The 6,649-nt window shown below is 40.8% G+C and overlaps 1 pseudogene; it reads right to left on the reverse strand.

Moving 5' to 3' along the window:
* Positions 1–3,387: 3,387 nt before the first annotated feature.
* On the reverse strand, positions 3,388–5,453 carry LOC129014067 (ATP-dependent RNA helicase DDX18-like; annotated as a pseudogene).
* Positions 5,454–6,649: the final 1,196 nt, after the last annotated feature.

Raw genomic sequence — 6,649 nt, forward strand, 5'->3', positions numbered from 1 at the left:
GAAATCATCCGCTTTGTATTCTCAAAAATTTAAAGAAAAATTGTCTCTATGAAAGACAGTTAAAGGTAAGATCATAGAACAGACTGGGGAAAACTGAGTATAGATCCAAAATCCCTTTAAAGAAATCCAAGAGACCAATCTGTTTAAGAATGCGGGATTTTTTGAATTTTAGAAAGGTAATATGGGGCATTTTCCACAATTACATAACACTCCCAACAGGGTATGTGGCAGCATCTCATAATTAAACATATTAATATTTCTTTAGTGAAATGTATGAATATTCATATTAAGTAGGCTAAATGCAAGGCTATAAATAGACTCATGTCAGCTCAGGTCCAGATTTGCCACCCAGTGAGTTTGCTACAAACTTCAGAATATGCTTGGCTTGCCAGACTTTTGGATCTCAGGATTGGAGAACTGGGGCTGTGGTTCATATTGTTATCACACACATCATGACCTTGCCTTTCCTTTCTCTCCTTCTTTCTCCATGTCATAACTCTAGGGACTGGGACAGTCTCTCCCAAGGGAGAGCCTGTAGTTGCGGACCAAGCTTGAGGTTAGTTTGGAATTTTTTCCTCTGTCACTACTGAACTTAGATGAGAGTGAACTAGCGAATGAAAAACAGAGTAAAATGGAAATTTAAAATTGGAAATACTGTTCAGGATGAGATGGACAAAGAGGAAAGAACCAAACTTTTTTTTAACATAGGATAACAGATAGATAGTGTACCCTTAAATAATAGCACAAAAGCACAGGCAGCAGAAAAAGATAATTTTCAGGTTAGATTCATTAATAAGTTCTGTATTATTTACTTGGCTTGTTTTCTATTTGTTTATTTCAAACTTACTTTGCAGAAGTTTTTGAATCTTGCAAATGATTTACCACCTGCCCTTTAAACTCTTTGATGCACACTCTGTGAGTGGACCCATCCTTCCATCTCCCCTATGGGACCCTGGCCTGACAGGAGTCCAGGGTACTTGTCACCATGCTCAAGAAACTGTGGCAGCCGGGCGCAGTGGCTCACGCCTGTAATCCCAGCACTTTGGGAGGCCGAGGCAGGTGGATCACGAGGTCAGGAGATCGGGACCATCCTGGCTAACACGGTGAAATCCCGTCTCTAGTAAAAGTACAAAAAATTAGCCGGGCGTGGTGGCAGGCGCCTGTAGTCCCAGCTACTCAGGAGGCGGAGGCAGGAGAATGGCGTGAACCCAGGAGGCGGAGCTTGCAGTGAGCCGAGATCGCGCCACTGCACTCCAGCCTGGGAGACAGAGCGAGACTCCGTCTCAAAATAAACAAACAAACAAATAAATAAATAAATAAAATAAAGTGTAGTGATAAGTGATGTGACCACAGTCTAGTTACAGTGATGTGACGGCCTACCATGGCCAGGTGGACCATAATGTACATCCCTGAGTTTCAGAGGATCCCTGTTCCACTAGACTCCAAACTCCTTGAGGGTGGAGACCTTGTCAATGTTCTCTCTCCAGACCCCAATGAGCTGCTCAGAAAACACATATGGGTTAATCAAATATATGACAGGACAAATAAATCAAATGTCAAATAAAAGCAGTTTGATAGTTTACTATTTTGCAGATTGCCAACCCTTGCTCTAGGATCATAAAATAGTTCATAGGAAGGGTGCTTTTCCTTGGGGTCTCCTCCTTCTTCCTCAAGTGATATGGGTTCTTTGAAGCATCTGTTTCCCTTTGTTGGGTTGATATCCCACAGCCGTAGCTGCTGGAGGCAAGCTGATCCTGGGGATGAATGGAACGGTACGCTCTCGTCCTAAAAAATGAACATAGCTTCCTCTTTATATGTAATTAATGACACAGGAAATTTACATGTTATGAAACAAGCTGGTTACAAGTAGTAGATAGAAGATTACTTCATTTTTGATAAAAAAATTAAAGAGCATGAACATGCATATAAAAATTAGATTAGGTACAAAATACCAATAGTATTTACTTCTGCTCAGTAATTAAATATTCTTCCCTTTTCAACTTTTTAGAAATATTATTTCTGAAATAAAAAAGGAAAACATGATCCTGGAGAGAGTTATTACACACCAGAAATTAGGAATCCAAGAAACCAAGCCAGGAGTCCAGCAGTCAAGGTTGGAAACCCAAGACAGGTCCCACCAGGGTGATGACGGTCAAGCCCAGAAATGAAGATTGTTCTCTTCTTTTCCTACTGGAATGTTCTTTACCAAACAGTTCCCTCTACATTTAATGTTTTCAGTGCACTTACGTTTAATGGGATCCTGTGATTAACCGGCATAAGAGCAAAATGATGCTAGCAACTTTGGTTTTAAATTGCTACAAAATGTACTATTTTGTAGTTACACACTATACAAAACACACTCAAAATCAAGTGCTCCTACAACAAAAAAACCCATCTGACTAAATCACCGATTTTGGTTTTTTTTTTTTTTTTTGTAATTTTGCTCATTTTCAATCTTCATAGCAAATGCATTTTTTTGCTTCAGGGCCTAGAAGAGGTAATTTTTCTCAAAAAGAAGCTAACATTAATATGTGCTGGGCACTGTCTGATGGCTTGGCTTTAAGTCCAAGGTAGTTGGCGGCCTTGTCTTCTAAGTACTCTGTAGAGTGAAAAGGCTTACCAAAATCCAAACCACCTTGAAATAAAGAAATCCGAATGAGGAGCATCACCATTCTTTGTGTTTTTTAAAAGTCTTTGCTATGTTACCAAATGAAGAAATGCAGTATATTACACCTCTAATGATGGAAATGAGGCACTATATTACACCCCTATTGATGGAAATGAGGCTCAACCATCTCAATTTCACCCTTTTCCTACCCCCCCACCTGTCGAATGTTATGACAGCTAGTGACACTTTACACAAAACACCTGAGAAAGGCTCATTGCTTTAAAATCAAAAATCTATAAAAGCAATGCCACCCTAGTCCTAAGGTGCTTCTTAGGTATTTCCCAAATCTCTTTGCTCTTTTATACTGCAGCATTTTCAGGAGGAGTCATGAGATACTGTCAAGTTTCACGAAATAACTAAAAATGAAAAATAACCTTAGACTCTTTTCTGCATTACCACCAGCTGCCCGGTACACGAGGTCACCTTTTACAGGAGTTAACATGGCAATCCATGCCACAAAAATCTTCACATAGCAAGAAGGAAAGGTATAAAAAGAATTATATTAAAACAATAACATACATTTGTGTGTATGTGGTAGGGAGGATATTTAAAATATTATATAATCACAAGAAAGACCAGAGATTTCTTGCTTTGCCCTTGGGCAACCAAGAAATTTAAAGCCTGTTTTATATCCGAAAAATAAAAAAGAGACTTGATAGAAGTAACAGTGCTCAGTGCTTGCAACCCAAGTCAATTTATAGAAATCTTGTATAAATTCAAGGGGGAAAAAATTCATTTTAGGACGAAGTTATTCAAGATGAAAGAAAGGCATGTCTTCAGTGAGAGAACTGTCTGCTGTCAGATGATTTCTTGCTAACGTGTTTAAAGATTTTGGACTTCTCAACTTTCTTGGTTTTCTGGTAGCCAAATTCACCACCGGCTCCTCACTTTTTCTGCTTGCCTCCATTGGTGTTGACGTTCAGATCAACAAAGGGAGGCACCTTGAAACCAAATGACAGAGCAACTTATCATTAAAGATCTGTTTCAGAGAATGGGAATCATAGGTTCGTGTGTATGACTCATACGCTTCCTGGCCTAACTTATGAAGAAAGTAGTTTTTTTCAATCAATTTCTTAAGCTGAGACTGAATGTCAGAAATTTTAGACCAGGAAAAGTCAGATTCACTTAATGGAAACTTGGATTGTTTCAAGTAGTGAAGGAACCCCATTTCTTCTGGGCACAAAATAGCAAGGCATGACCTCTCCCATTTAGACCTCTGGCTGTTCTGCTTACACGATGAATATATTCCTTAGGGTCGTGCAGAGGGTCATGCTGAACAATCCAGTTGACTTCAGGAATGTCCAGTCCTCTTGCTGCCACATCCATACATAATAGTATTCCTGAATCTGCGTTGCAGAACTGGAAGAATGTGGTCGTACCCTTATTTTGCTTTTGCTTTCCATGAATGGCCAAGATGGGCAAATCCACGTAGTTTAGCAACTCATAGCGATATTTCACAGATATACAAGATGAAAAGAAGACCATAACCTTCTTCTTTCGGTTCTTCTTAAGGACAGTAAAGGGCAGAAGGAATCTTTTTTCAGAGGGACAAACAACGTATCCCTGCTCAAGACCATCCACTGTTGTATTAGCTTTATCATCACCGCCAACACACAATGGCTACTTTTTTCAGAGAAATCCTTGCCAGGTCTTCAACTTTTCGAGTTAGGGTGGCAGATAAGAGCATAGTGTGTCTGCATGTTGGCAAAAGTTTAATAATTTGCTTTAATTCCTCTTCAAACCCAACATCCAAGATTCTATCAGCTTCATTAATAACCAAACATTGTAGGTTTTTATATATAAACCCTGGTGTATTCTGCATATAGTCAAGCAGACAGCCTGGTGTGGCCACAATGATGTTGATCCCATTAGCAAGTTTCTGTGCTTCAGCAGATGTGTTACCGCCACCCATTATCAGCCCATAGGTATGCATGTGGTGAGCCTTTAGCTCCTTAAGAACACCAAAAATTTGCATGGCTAGTTCTCTAGTAGGTGAGAGAATAAAGACCCCTGGTCTATTCGTGGGCATGAACTTTAACTTAACTGTGAGTTCAACTGCAGTAATGAGAAAAGCCAGAGTTTACCACTGCCTGTTTTTGCAGCTGCTAGAAGATCCCTGCCTTCCAGGAGTGGTCTGATACTTTTATGCTGAATTTCAGTCATTTTCGTAAAGCCCATTTCTTTTATTGCCTTCAAAGTATTTTCATTGACAAGATTAGATAGAGAAGCAAATGAAGTATCCTCAAAAGCTCCTGTCAGTCTCAGGGGCAGGCTGGGCACCTCACTATCATCTTCCTCATTATCTGGCTTCTCCACATTATTTTCTGTTTCTTTGGGAGTCTCGGCACTTTCTTCTTTAGATTCCCTTTTGTTTTCAGTTTTTGCTTTTTTTTTTTTTTTTTTTTTTTTTTTTTGCATCAGGCCCAGCATCATTTACCATTTTTCTCTCTTTCTTCTTTTTCTTTTTTGATTCTGCATTGGGAGACTGCATTGCTGTCTCTCCATTTGTTAATACAGTGGATTTCTGGGGAGATTTTTGAACTTTTACATTTTCCACTGTTTCTTGAGACACATCTCCATCTTGAGCTTCTGATAACCCCACATTCATAGAATGTTTTGATTTTTTTAACCTTTCCACCTCCCACTGTTTCTTCAGACACATCTCCATTTTGAGTTTCTGATAGGGTCAGATTTGAGGCCCCCGGCAACTTTAGGATCTGTTGTGCATTTTGAGGTTCTGCTTCTTGATCTTCTTGCTCAGGAGTTTCATCAGCAGGTGAGACATGCTGTTCAAGAAGTGCCAAGACCGCAGTGCCACACAGTACGGCTACTCAGCTCTCAGGGCTTACGTTGCACACAGTTTCTTAATACCTCACTGTCATTCAGCGAGTCACTAACCAAAGGCAACACTAGAACAGAGTGTGCACTTTTATCTTTAGGATATTCCCATCACCCTGACCAAGTTCACTAAGTTATAGGGCAAGGCAGATCTTAATTTTCTACATAAGAAGTGTTTAGAGACTAGAGTGGGGGCAGGTAGGGGACTTGTGTTGATGCCAAATCTCCACAGCAAGCAAATAATTTGTGCTTTCACTGTCTATTTATCTGGGTTGTCCTGGAGACACTGATGAAACTAGAGGGACTGTTGAGGCCTGCCCAGCCAAGCTGTGGCTGCTGCTTTAGAGAAAAGCAGCCTGCTCCATTCACAGGCTGAAGGCATTTAGATAGAGTGCCATTATTCAAAGTATCAGCTTTTTCTTTTGAGCTTTGTTTACCTTATCACCATGCCCCCCTACACACATAAACTCCCAAAATCATAGGCTCTCAGATTCAGACGAGGCCCTTAAGAAGAGAACACCCACCTGTGGTTTTAATACACTCTCTAATGTAACCTCCAGGATGGGAAAGCTAACATTTATAGGGTTCCTGATATATGTCAGGCATTTAATGCATATACATACACTTTATTGATAACTATTGCATATCCTTACAACTACTCAGCTCAATCTTCCCCTGCTTTATGTGGACAAGAAAACCAGGAGTCAGAAACATCCTGTGGCTTCCATGAGGCACACAGTTAGTAAGGGTTAGAATGAGATACAAACCCAGAGAAACTCCTAGGTCTGTGTTCCTTCACTAAGTCGGAGACCCCACGGCCTGCCAAGGGGCTGAGTGAAAATCGCTGTCCTTGAAGGTTTTGCCCATTGGCTATGTGCCTGGCTCCAGGAGGCCTCAGAGCTCAGAGGGAACTACTGTTGTCCAGGCCAGCCCTCCAGGAGTGAGAATGGATCCAGGTGTCTCCCCGCAATGAGCACTTCTCCCTGCAGGGTGAGGACAGCAGAGCGTGAGGTGAGGGGAGATAGCCACCAATACATGCAGATGGTACATGCAGTTGATTATTTGGTGGCTGCAAAAGTGGGAGAGAAATAGCTTTGTCTTTTGAGATCTATGATTCTGAAGCTTGTACCTGAAAAAGCTGCT

This window comes from Pongo pygmaeus, chromosome 16, assembly GCF_028885625.2.
Source record: "Pongo pygmaeus isolate AG05252 chromosome 16, NHGRI_mPonPyg2-v2.0_pri, whole genome shotgun sequence".
Lineage (NCBI taxonomy): Eukaryota > Metazoa > Chordata > Mammalia > Primates > Hominidae > Pongo > Pongo pygmaeus.